Source organism: Spea bombifrons, chromosome 2, assembly GCF_027358695.1.
Source record: "Spea bombifrons isolate aSpeBom1 chromosome 2, aSpeBom1.2.pri, whole genome shotgun sequence".
Taxonomy (NCBI): Eukaryota; Metazoa; Chordata; class Amphibia; order Anura; family Pelobatidae; genus Spea; species Spea bombifrons.
In genome coordinates, this window is record NC_071088.1 from 61,064,155 (window position 1) to 61,078,090 (window position 13,936).

Sequence of the window (13,936 nt, forward strand, 5' to 3'; positions counted from 1 at the left end):
TAATATGGGTTTGTGGAATGTTTTAATAGAACATCTATTTTTTTCAACCTAATTAACAATGTAACTATATCAGCCATAAAATGAGTGATTTGCCATATGCCATGAGGAAAGCATATATGTACACTTATAACACTTGTCCACGGAAATGTTCCCTCATTTCTACTAAGTTCAGTCTTCCAATGGATTCCAGAAAGACCAGGTGGGTTTTTTTGTTGGAAAAAACAAATGTCATAGAAAGAAGGATTTAACAACACCTCTCTTACTATACAAATTCAATAATATATCATGGCTGATATTTAACATAATGCTTTTAACCCCTTAATGACAAGATTGTTTCTTGTAGTCGGGGGCATACCTAGAGTATTTGGCATCTGGGCAGATCCTGGATGTGGCCCCCCACACACACACACTGTAAAACTGCATAGCTTCTATCGTTATATACAGAGGCACACATTGACGGGGGTAAAGCATAATTGTTATCACTATATACTGAGGCAAACATTGATGGTGGTACAGCATAATCCTTATAACTATAAATTGAGCCAGACATTGACAATAATGCAGCATAACCCCTATCACTATATACCAGGGGCATTCAACCTGCGGCCCTCCAGCTGCTGCAAGACTACATCTCCCATAATGCTCTTTCAGCTAAGGGGCTGGCTGAGGAAGATGGGATATGTAGTCCTGCAGCAGCTGGAGGGCCGCAGGTTGGACGCCCCTGCTTTATACTAAGCCAAACATTGATGTTTCCGGACCGAAACCTATAATTCGGCATTCTTTTGGCTTAAACTGAAAATGACCCGCCCACACACCTTTAAAAAAAAATAGTAACAATATTATATCTACATGATTTCTAACAGCAATCACACTCCTATCATGCTAGAACCTGGGCATGATAGGAGTGTGATTACAGCCTCCCTATGCCATGCTGCCCCCCCACTTACACATCCATGCTATCACACACACTCATTCACAAACATTAATTCACTCATTCATATACTCATATACATTTAGTAATCCAAACTTACTAATACCACTCTCACTGAATGTTTTCCTACCTTTCCTCTGTCACGGTCACTTTTCCCACTACAGCTGCTTTTCCTCCTGCTCTTCGTTCTTCCTCTTGGCTCTTCTTCTTCTGTGTCCTTCTGGTGCAGTGAGCGTGGAAGGCGGTGGGCGCGACTTCAGTGTTATGCGCTGGGATATGACAGAAAATCCCGACACACACCAGCAAATGCTGCGCGCATCGCACGGGAGCAGGATCGGAGGTCCTGTATTAACAGACCTCCCGCTCCCTTGATTCATTTTAAGCTGGTTAGAGGGAGATACTTGATCTCCCCAACCAAGCCTACTCCTCTAGTGGCGGACATTACTGTCCGTCTCTGGAGGGGTGCCGGCGTGGTGGCACCCCATGATGAGAAACACCTGGGGTGGATTGCTTCCCTCCCCTGCACCCCGCCAGGTACGCTACTGCTTGTAGTACACAGGCTGTTTTAACATATTTCCGGTGTTGCTGTTTAGCTGTTTTACCTAATTTAGTGCACCCACACTATATATTGTTTTTTTTTCAGGACAAGCAGGGCTTTCTTTAGATAAAATTTTTATCATATCATCTAATTTACTATAGAAAATGTATAGAATATTGTGATTTTTTTTTTAAAAAAGGACTTTTTCTCACTTTTATTGAAAAATATTTTACTCATCTGCAAAAACTAATAAAAAACTTGCAAATTAGATATTTGATTTGTCCTGAGTTTAGAAATACTCATTGTATTTATGTTTTTTTATTGCTTTGTTGCAAGTTATAGGGAAATAAGTAGTGTTTTGCTATTTCAAAACCATTTCTTTCCAAATCTGGTCATTCTGTCCCATGTGCTGTTTGTGACATCTTTGAAGCCGGGCAAAGCAATTTACCTCATCAAACCACATATTTTTGAAAACTAGACACCCCAGAGTATTTCAGATGCTAGTATTTCAACTCTTTCTATGCACTCATTCTACCACCAGCTATTGTTAAACTTTATGGTAGTAATTTTTTTTTGGGGGGGGGGTCACAAACATTGTACTTTAGCAACATCTCCTGAGCACAGTGATACCCCACATAGGTTTGTTAGGTTGCTTGGGGACTAAAAGTCCACATTTGGGATGTGTGCATTTTCCAAATTGGAATTTTGACATGTTGAAAATCCTGCCCATGTATCCTATTTGGGATATCTTTGAACCTTGCCAATTCAATTTACAACATAAAATCATTTTTTTTTTCAAAATACACACCCCTGTGAATTTTAAACGCTGGTATTTAAACTTTTTCCATGCACATATTTTACCACCAGCCTTTGTTACAGTTTGCCGTAGTATTTTCATGTGTGTTTTTTTTCAGGTATGAATTTACCAGTCCTGGTATACATCACGGTCAAACAACCTCAATATGTGTTCAGTAATATCTCCTGAGTACAGTGATTTTGGGAGATAAAAGGCCACCTTTGTGAAGTGTGCATTTTGTGGAATTTGGACATCTGGTTAGTCTGTGTACATGTCCTATACTTGGGACATCTTCGAGCCCAGCTAATTCAATCTAACACATCAAATCATACACAAAACTAGGCACCACTTGGGCGTTTAAAAAGACAATATTTTAACTCTTTCCATGCAACAATTTTTGTGAAGATAAACATATATATATGTACAGTATCTCACAAAAGTGAGTTTGGACATTTCCACTTAGGGGTGTACTCACTAGACTTGTGCATTCGTCTTCGGGCGAACATGAAAACGAGCACGAAGAGGCCGTTTTTTTGTTCGTTCCGAAGGAACGTAGAACAGAATACAGTGCCGGCAAACCGTAGGCGAAGACGAAGACTCACAATCACGAAGAATCGAAGATTCTTCGTGATCGTCTTCGTTTTTGCCGCGCAACCGCCAAAATTTCAAACAGGAGTGAGCTGATCCTCGTCTGTCCAATCAGCTCACTCTTGTGACGTAACGCTAAGGGTCTCGTCCAATGCCTGTGCTGCTGTTTTTTGAATTCTGAAGGCGCCTTTATAAGACCAGAGCTTGCCTGAGAGATCCATTCATTTTTCGCTGTGACTGCTTTGGCAACACTGCTGTGCTGCATCCGAGCGTTACAGAGAGAGATTGTTCTGTTCTGTGTGAGACTGGTAAGCCTTTCTCACAGTGTACTTCATCCTCACTTCAGTGCTACTTAATATAATTAATTTAATAATAATAATTTGATTAATTTAATTTTTTTAAAATTAATTTGTCATCAACTTTAGTGTAAGTGCTGTTGAGTTGACAGTGCACCCAGTGCCTCAGTGGCACTGGGGTGCCCTTGCCCTGGGCTGGCACTAGTGCCTATTGCCTGTCCTGCTTAAATAAATTAAATAGAATTTATAAATTACAATTTAATAGAATCTATAATTTAATAGTTCATTATAATATTATATATATATATATATTTGTCAGTCATATATATATATATACTATAGTATACTAGTGTAGAGTGTACTGTAGACATTCATCTACTAGTGTCTAATTTAAAATCAGTAATATTAATTAATATAATTAATAATTGAATTCATTATAAAATATATATATTTGTCAGTTATAGTTAGTAATAGTATACTAGTGTAGAGTGTACTGTAGACATTCAGAACATCTACTAGTGTCTAATCTAAAATCAGTAATATCAATAATTCTCTAATTCTTTCTTATCTTAATAGTTAATTAAATTAGCTATAAATAAAAGTAATAATATTAATTAATTACTACTAGCGTATAGTTCAGCTAATCTTATTAGTACTGGTGCTGCAGCTCTATAGTTTGTGCTTTGTTTTAGCAACAGTAAGAGACCAAGTCAATTTTTCTTAATTAATCTTTCATTTTATTTCATTTGTTTTGCTCACCTCAGTCCATCAGTGAAGTGAACTTGTTGGGCTAGTGAGTGCAGCCGCATAAGTGCTGTGTTTTTTTTTGATCAGCAAGCAGTGACGTTAACTGTTTTGCAAAGATTTTCTCATTTATTTTACATTTTATTTCAATTTTATTAAAAGTACCCTTAGTGTTTTGCTCACCTCAGTCCATCAGTGAAGTGAACTTGTTGGGCTAGTGAGTGCAGCAAGCAGTGAAGATAACTGTTTTGCTGTGACATTTTATTTTATTTCTAATTCTTTTCAAGAAAAATTGACTGTGACGAGCTGTACTAAGCAAAGCTTCAAGCTACTAGCTGTAGTACTAAAATAATTCTAATCTTCTTTAATCTTAATCTATAATATATTATAAATAATAATATTCTAATTCATAATCTATAATATAAGTAATTCTAATTCTAAATTCTAATTCATAATCTATATTCTTCTATCTATAATACATAATATATAAGTAAATTAGTTCTAATCTATTAATATTATATAACTTAATATTAATTAATAAATCATATACTGAATCTGATTTAACCTCACTTTAGCTTAGTGGGTTTGAGAGCGTCTGCCTAGAGGTAGACTTATAGTAAGGAAATATAGCTTTAGGCTAGCATAGTAGTAGGCTAAGCTCTTAGGCCCGTGTAAATTCAAATTAAAAATAAAATACTGCTAGTTATTAAATAGTTAATCTTGAGTTAATAATTTAAATAACTTTAGGATTTTGGCAGATTGCACACAGCACAGTGCAGTAGTGCATAGTTTTACTTTTTAAGCAGTAGCACTGAAGAGAACTTCCTCTAATTTTTTTGTCTTTAATTCGTTTTTCCTTTTTTTTATTTTTATTTTTTTATTTTTTTTTTATAGTTTTTTAAACACTACACTACACTACACTACACTACACACACAACACAAAATTTGAAATGGATCCTCCTTTTGGGACTAAGGAGGGACAAGCTCCATCTACCACCACCACCACCACCACCACCACCACCAGCACCACCACCAGCACCACCACCAGCTCTAAGATGCAGCCTTTGCGTCAGTCTAGTCGGCCAAGTAGGCCAAGCTCTCGCTTATCATTTGGGGAAGCATTGCTTGAAGGATCATCAAGTAAAGGAAAGGCACCAAAAGCAGGCAGTAGTAGTGCGGCTAGGCCCACAAGCTCTATGGTTTTTTACGGAAAGCCTAAAGCACCAGAAGCACGTTCAAAGTTAAAGGGTAGCACAAGTAGTACCAGCCCAGTGACTAAAAAGAAGTGCCTTTTGCCCCAAGCAGCATCTTCCCCATCCACCAGCAGCATGCAAGGTACCAAGCAGAGCCAAATTAGCAGCAAGACTCAGAGGGGTCCCAAACCAAAGCGATCTCATTCCTTTGTAGGGAAAACCACCACCACCACCACCCCCGCCTCTACCACCACTAGTGCTGCGCCTACTGTTCCCACTGGTACCGCCACGCCATGTCCTCCTAGTACCTCTAGCAAGCCACCAAGTCCTTACAAAATTTTTGTAAAGACAGTTAGAGAGAGGGCTACACATAGTGGAACTCCACCTAGCGAGGTAGCAGAGGAGCCTGAGACTGAGAGGCCAAGTGCAGAGTCTATTCTTCCTGCTCGCACTACTACTAGTCACGAGTCTCACGACGATATCAGTCTTAGCTCCAGCCTAGCAGGAATTCCATTCGATCTGGCTAATGAAGAGCTAGACTATGAGCCAGAGGAAGTAGAGGAGATGAGTGGTCAGGAATCAGATTCCTCAGGGAGCAGTGTCCAAATGACTAGTGCACAATTTTCCCCTGAGCCTCCACCTTCTCCGCTACGATCATCACCATCACCACCACCAGCAGCAGCAGCAAAACCTAGCAAATCTAAAGCAATTAGCAGTCCCACTATGGCCAGTACTGTTACCACCAGTCCCACCACCACTAGTTCTGCCTCTGTTGATCCACCCCGAGCAGTAAGAGCAGCACCCAAGGCACACTCCAAGGCTATGCGCGCCCCAATTTGGGAGCACTTTGAAAATGTTGAAGAAGGGCGCTATGGAAAGTGCAAACATTGTGGGAAGCTAATAAGCAGAGGGAAAGTGTCTGGCCATTTTACCAGTGCTAGCATGAAGCATCACCTCAGCACTCAACACAACGCTGTGCTATTGGGGAAAGATGCAGAGGTAAAACTTAGTGCAGGCAGCATAGCTGGTGGCCGTGGAAAAACCCCAACAGCTTCTTCTTCTGAGCCAATAGCAGCAGCAGCAGCAGCAGCAACTAGTGCTGGCAGCCAGAGACCAAGGCAGGTTGGAGCACTGCATGTCCAGCCCACCCTGGAACAATTTGTGGCATTCCAATCCAAAAGGTCAATGCCCAAACAGCAGGCCAATAAAGTAACGCGACTGATTGGTCAGTTCATTGCTGTTGGAGGGGCATCCTTCTCTATGATCGAAGGGGAGCCTTTCAAACAATTGATGGCGGCTGTGGCTCCACAATATACAGTTCCGTCACGTTCCACTTTCAGCAGGAACATTGTCCCCTCATTGTATCGGTCCTGTGTTGCAGCAGTGAAAGAGGAGCTTTCCAAGGCTGCTGGTCAGTCTGTTCATTTCACTACAGATTTGTGGAGTGCACCTAGCGGCCAGCATGCCTTTCTTTCTTTGACAGCACACTGGTGGCAGCCCGGTGTGTCTAAGGAAGCTGCTGCAGCAGGCTACCGATCTTTCCTTCTCCATGCAGAAGTGATGGATGAAAAGCACACTTCCCAAAACATTCTGCATGCGATGAGGAAAATGTTTAGCCTTTGGGTGGGAGCAGAGGCGGGCACCAATGTTGAAGTTGGTTTTGTGGTAACTGACGGAGGTGCCAATATGGTGAAAGCGCTGCGAGATGGTCATATTGTTGGTGTGCGCTGTGCAGCCCACATCATCCATCTTGTAGTGAAGGCAGCAATGTCAGAAGGAACTAATGTGGCAGCAGTAGTTCTGTCCCGCTGCAGAAAGATCGCTGGGCACTTTCACCATAGTGTTAAGGCTAGCCAACTTTTGAGGGAAGAGCAAGAGAGGTCAGGTCTTCCCGTACACTGCCTACGTCAGGATGTCAGTACACGGTGGAACTCCACGTTAGACATGCTAGAGAGGATTTTGGAGCAGCAGAGGGCAATCCATAATCTTGCCTCAGAGCACAATATTGGGATTACCTCTCCATTGAATAGGGAGGATTGGACAGTGATCGCCCAGCTAGTGGCAGTCCTTAAACCATTCAGGGATGCCACAGAAAATTTAAGCTCAAACACTGCCAGTCTGGCCCAGGTAATCCCAGTGTTCTCCCATCTAGGCAGCAAGATGGATGTGTTCCTTGGAAACCGTGAGGCTGTTCAAGGTGGCACTCTACATCCTGACGTAGCAGCCATAGTCAGGAAGCTGAAGGATCTGCTAAAAGTACACCTTCGCAAGCGAATGGAAGAGAGTCCCGAAATGATGCTAGCGTGCCTTTGTGATCCAAGAATTAAGGGAAAGCTAGCTTTGAAATTCAATGTTCTCAGTAGCTACCGGGAGCAATTGGTCAACAAGGTGCGTGACTGGCAGCGTAAAATGGGAATGCTGTCCGAGGAGGGTGAGGTGCAGGAGGAGGAAGAGATGATGTGGTCTGCTACCCCTAGCAGCAGCATCAGCAGCAGTGCCACAAGCAGCACAACACAGCTGAGTGGAGCAGCTGCGTTTTGGGAAGAGGCACTTGGCAGTATAGTTGGACCATCTGACAGAGCTAGCAGCAGAAAGGAGAGTAGTGCTGCTGAAATGGTCAAACTTTACCTCTGTGAAGTTCCTTCTGCTCCTAATGTTGATCCTCTTAGCTACTGGGATGAAAAGAAGAGTGTGTGGCCTGCACTCTCATGGGTTGCGCAGCAGCTTCTATCATGTCCGCCAACCACTGTTCAAAGTGAGCGCGTGTTTTCTATGACTGGAAACATACTGAGTCCACAGCGCTCACGCATGGCACCTCATCTGATGGAGCAGATTGCCTTTCTTAAATTCAATCTGCCCAAATTGGGTTACCCAGCTCTTAGCTTGGAAAGTTAAATTTTTTCTCTCTAATGTTTAAGGTAGTTTCTCCCCCTGGTTGCACTTGCTGCGGTGTGGCAATGCCTGCTACCTCCGCTGGTGTAGCCAATTTACGCTAGGGCCTAGTGTCTGAGCTCTGTAAGTCCGCTCCCAAACGCCTAGGACTGACAGTCTTTGGATGCTTTGCCCTGGGGTGAAACAGGTGAGTGGGTCGTCAATTGCCCACTCATTCACCTTTTTCCGTTTCCAACGCTGCTGCTGGTGGTGGTGCCAGTATCTTTTGCCAGTTCGCTTCCTGGCTGAAATCATGCCTCAGATGTCCCTAATGGAAAGGGTAGTTTCTCCCCCCTGGTTGCACTTGCTGCGGTGTGGCAACGCCTGCTACCTCCGCCGGTGTAGCTAGCTTATGCTAGGGCCTTGTGTCTGAGTTCTGTAGGTCTGCTCCCAAACGCCAAGGACTGACAGTGCTTGGATGCTTTGCCCTGGGGTGAAACAGGTGAGCGGGTCGTCAATTGCCCACTCATTCGCCTTTCCCAATTCTGCTGCTGCTGGTGGTGGTGCCAGTGTCTCTCTTCAATGCCAGTTCGCTTCCTGGCTAGTGTCATGCCTCGAATGTCCCTGATGGTAAGGGTAGTTTCTCCCCCCTGGTTGCACTTGCTGCGGTGTGGCAACGCCTGCTACCTCCGCCGGTGTAGCCAGCTTACGCTAGGGCCTTGTGTCTGAGTTCTGTAGGTCTGCTCCCAAACGCCAAGGACTGACAGTTTTTGGATGCTTTGCCCTGGGGTGAAACAGGTGAGCGGGTCGTCAATTGCCCACTCATTTGCCTTTCCCAATTCTGCTGCTGCTGGTGGTGGTGCCAGTGTCTCTCTTCAATGCCAGTTCGCTTCCTGGCTAGTGTCATGCCTCGAATGTCCCTGATGGTGAGGGTAGTTTCTCCCCCCTGGTTGCACTTGCTGCGGTGTGGCAACGCCTGCTACCTCCGCCGGTGTAGCCAGCTTACGCTAGGGCCTTGTGTCTGAGTTCTGGAAGTCCGCTCCCAAACGCCAAGGACTGACAGTTTTTGGATGCTTTGCCCTGGGGTGAAACAGGTGAGCGGGTCGTCAATTGCCCACTCATTCGCCTTTCCCAATTCTGCTGCTGCTGGTGGTGGTGCCAGTGTCTCTCTTCAATGCCAGTTCGCTTCCTGGCTAGTGTCATGCCTCGAATGTCCCTGATGGTGAGGGTAGTTTCTCCCCCCTGGTTGCACTTGCTGCGGTGTGGCAACGCCTGCTACCTCCGCCGGTGTAGCCAGCTTACGCTAGGGCCTTGTGTCTGAGTTCTGGAAGTCCGCTCCCAAACGCCAAGGACTGACAGTTTTTGGATGCTTTGCCCTGGGGTGAAACAGGTGAGCGGGTCGTCAATTGCCCACTCATTTGCCTTTCCCAATTCTGCTGCTGCTGGTGGTGGTGCCAGTGTCTCTCTTCAATGCCAGTTCGCTTCCTGGCTAGTGTCATGCCTCGAATGTCCCTGATGGTGAGGGTAGTTTCTCCCCCCTGGTTGCACTTGCTGCGGTGTGGCAACGCCTGCTACCTCCGCCGGTGTAGCCAGCTTACGCTAGGGCCTTGTGTCTGAGTTCTGGAAGTCCGCTCCCAAACGCCAAGGACTGACAGTTTTTGGATGCTTTGCCCTGGGGTGAAACAGGTGAGCGGGTCGTCAATTGCCCACTCATTCGCCTTTCCCAATTCTGCTGCTGCTGGTGGTGGTGCCAGTGTCTCTCTTCAATGCCAGTTCGCTTCCTGGCTAGTGTCATGCCTCGAATGTCCCTGATGGTGAGGGTAGTTTCTCCCCCCTGGTTGCACTTGCTGCGGTGTGGCAACGCCTGCTACCTCCGCCGGTGTAGCCAGCTTACGCTAGGGCCTTGTGTCTGAGTTCTGGAAGTCCGCTCCCAAACGCCAAGGACTGACAGTTTTTGGATGCTTTGCCCTGGGGTGAAACAGGTGAGCGGGTCGTCAATTGCCCACTCATTCGCCTTTCCCAATTCTGCTGCTGCTGGTGGTGGTGCCAGTGTCTCTCTTCAATGCCAGTTCGCTTCCTGGCTAGTGTCATGCCTCGAATGTCCCTGATGGTGAGGGTAGTTTCTCCCCCCTGGTTGCACTTGCTGCGGTGTGGCAACGCCTGCTACCTCCGCCAATGTAGCCAGCTTACGCTAGGGCCTTGTGTCTGAGCTCTGGAAGTCCGCTCCCAAACGCCAAGGACTGACAGTGTTTGGATGCTTTGCCCTGGGGTGAAACAGGTGAGCGGGTCGTCAATTGCCCACTCATTTGCCTTTTCCAATGCTGCTGCTGCTGCTGCTGCTGCTGCTGCTGGTGGTGCCAGCATCTCTTCTCTGCCAGTTCGCTTCCTGGCTAGTGTCATGCCTTAATTGTCCCTTATGGTAAGGGCAGTTTCTCCCCCCTGGTTGCACTTGCTGCGGTGTGGCAACGCCTGCTACCTCCGCCAATGTAGCCAGCTTACGCTAGGGCCTTGTGTCTGAGCTCTGGAAGTCCGCTCCCAAACGCCAAGGACTGACAGTGTTTGGATGCTTTGCCCTGGGGTGAAACAGGTGAGCGGGTCGTCAATTGCCCACTCATTTGCCTTTTCCAATGCTGCTGCTGCTGCTGCTGCTGCTGCTGCTGCTGCTGCTGCTGGTGGTGCCAGCATCTCTTCTCTGCCAGTTCGCTTCCTGGCTAGTGTCATGCCTTAATTGTCCCTTATGGTAAGGGCAGTTTCTCCCCCCTGGTTGCACTTGCTGCGGTGTGGCAACGCCTGCTACCTCCGCCAATGTAGCCAGCTTACGCTAGGGCCTTGTGTCTGAGCTCTGGAAGTCCGCTCCCAAACGCCAAGGACTGACAGTGTTTGGATGCTTTGCCCTGGGGTGAAACAGGTGAGCGGGTCGTCAATTGCCCACTCATTTGCCTTTTCCAATGCTGCTGCTGCTGCTGCTGCTGCTGCTGCTGCTGCTGCTGCTGCTGCTGGTGGTGCCAGCATCTCTTCTCTGCCAGTTCGCTTCCTGGCTAGTGTCATGCCTTAATTGTCCCTTATGGTAAGGGCAGTTTCTCCCCCCTGGTTGCACTTGCTGCGGTGTGGCAACGCCTGCTACCTCCGCCAATGTAGCCAGCTTACGCTAGGGCCTTGTGTCTGAGCTCTGGAAGTCCGCTCCCAAACGCCAAGGACTGACAGTGTTTGGATGCTTTGCCCTGGGGTGAAACAGGTGAGTGGGTCGCCAATTGCCCACTCATTCGCCTTTTCAATGCTGCTGCTGGTGGTGGTGCCAGCATCTCTTCTCTGCCAGTTCGCTTCCTGGCTAGAGTCATGCCCAAAATGTCCCTAATTGTAAGGGCAGTTTCTCCCCCCTGGCTGCCTCTGTCTGCGGTGTGGCAACGCCTGCTACCTCCGCCGGAGTGGCCAGCTTACGCTAGGGCCTTGTGTCTGAGCTCTGGAAGTCTGCTGCCAAACGTCTAAGACTGACAGTGTTTGGGTGCTTTGCCCTGGGGTGAAACAGGTGAGTGGGTCGCCAATTGCCCACTCATTCGCCTTTCCCATTTTTCAATGCTGCTGCTGGTGGTGGTGGTGGTGCCAGCATCTCTTCTCTGCCAGTTCGCTTCCTGGCTAGAGTCATGCCCAAAATGTCCCTAGTGGTAAGGGCAGTTTCTCCCCTCTGGCTGCGTCTGTTTGCGGTGTGGCAACGCCTGCTACCTCCGCCGGAGTGGCCAGCTTACGCTAGGGCCTTGTGTCTGAGCTCTGGAAGTCTGCTGCCAAACGTCTAAGACTGACAGTGTTTGGGTGCTTTGCCCTGGGGTGAAACAGGTGAGTGGGTCGCCAATTGCCCACTCATTCGCCTTTCCCAATTCTGCTGCTGCTGCTGCTGCTGGTGGTGCCAGTGTCTCTTCGATGCCAGTTCGCTTCCTGGCTAGTGTCATGAATCAAATGTCCCTAATGGTAAGGGCAGTTTCTCCCCCCTGGCTGCCTCTGTCTGCGGTGTGGCAACGCCTGCTACCTCCGCCGGAGTGGCCAGCTTACGCTAGGGCCTAGTGTCTGAGCTCTGGAAGTCTGCTGCCAAACGTCTAAGACTGACAGTGTTTGGGTGCTTTGCCCTGGGGTGAAACAGGTGAGTGGGTCGCCAATTGCCCACTCATTCGCCTTTCCAATTTTTCAATGCTGCTGGTGGTGGTGGTGGTGGTGGTGGTGGTGCCAGCATCTCTTCTCTGCCAGTTCGCTTCCTGGCTAGAGTCATGCCCAAAATGTCCCTAATTGTAAGGGCAGTTTCTCCCCCCTGGCTGCCTCTGTCTGCGGTGTGGCAACGCCTGCTACCTCCGCCGGAGTGGCCAGCTTACGCTAGGGCCTTGTGTCTGAGCTCTGGAAGTCTGCTGCCAAACGTCTAAGACTGACAGTGTTTGGGTGCTTTGCCCTGGGGTGAAACAGGTGAGTGGGTCGCCAATTGCCCACTCATTCGCCTTTCCCAATTCTGCTGCTGGTGGTGGTGCCAGTGTCTCTTCTCTGCCAGTTCGCTTCCTGGCTAGTGTCATGAATCAAATGTCCCTAATGGTAAGGGCAGTTTCTCCCCCCTGGCTGCCTCTGTCTGCGGTGTGGCAACGCCTGCTACCTCCGCCGGAGTGGCCAGCTTACGCTAGGGCCTTGTGTCTGAGCTCTGGAAGTCTGCTGCCAAACGTTTAAGACTGACAGTGTTTGGGTGCTTTGCCCTGGGGTGAAACAGGTGAGTGGGTCGCCAATTGCCCACTCATTCGCCTTTCCCAATTCTGCTGCTGCTGCTGCTGGTGGTGGTGCCAGTGTCTCTTCTCTGCCAGTTCGCTTCCTGGCTAGTGTCATGAATCAAATGTCCCTAATGGTAAGGGCAGTTTCTCCCCCCTGGCTGCCTCTGTCTGCGGTGTGGCAACGCCTGCTACCTCCGCCGGAGTGGCCAGCTTACGCTAGGGCCTTGTGTCTGAGCTCTGGAAGTCTGCTGCCAAACGTTTAAGACTGACAGTGTTTGGGTGCTTTGCCCTGGGGTGAAACAGGTGAGTGGGTCGCCAATTGCCCACTCATTCGCCTTTCCCAATTCTGCTGCTGCTGCTGCTGCTGGTGGTGCCAGTGTCTCTTCGATGCCAGTTCGCTTCCTGGCTAGTGTCATGAATCAAATGTCCCTAATGGTAAGGGCAGTTTCTCCCCCCTGGCTGCCTCTGTCTGCGGTGTGGCAACGCCTGCTACCTCCGCCGGAGTGGCCAGCTTACGCTAGGGCCTTGTGTCTGAGCTCTGGAAGTCTGCTGCCAAACGTCTAAGACTGACAGTGTTTGGGTGCTTTGCCCTGGGGTGAAACAGGTGAGTGGGTCGCCAATTGCCCACTCATTCGCCTTTCCCAATTCTGCTGCTGGTGGTGGTGCCAGTGTCTCTTCGATGCCAGTTCGCTTCCTGGCTAGTGTCATGAATCAAATGTCCCTAATGGTAAGGGCAGTTTCTCCCCCCTGGCTGCCTCTGTCTGCGGTGTGGCAACGCCTGCTACCTCCGCCGGAGTGGCCAGCTTACGCTAGGGCCTTGTGTCTGAGCTCTGGAAGTCTGCTGCCAAACGTCTAAGACTGACAGTGTTTGGGTGCTTTGCCCTGGGGTGAAACAGGTGAGTGGGTCGCCAATTGCCCACTCATTCGCCTTTTCAATGCTGCTGCTGGTGGTGGTGCCAGCATCTCTTCTCTGCCAGTTCGCTTCCTGGCTAGAGTCATGCCCAAAATGTCCCTAATGGTAAGGGCAGTTTCTCCCCCCTGGCTGCCTCTGTTTGCGGTGTGGCAACGCCTGCTACCTCCGCCGGAGTGGCCAGCTTACGCTAGGGCCTTGTGTCTGAGCTCTGGAAGTCTGCTGCCAAACGTCTAAGACTGACAGTGTTTGGGTGCTTTGCCCTGGGGTGAAACAGGTGAGCGGGTCGCCAATTGCCCACTCATTTGCCTTTCCCATTTCCTTTTCCATTTC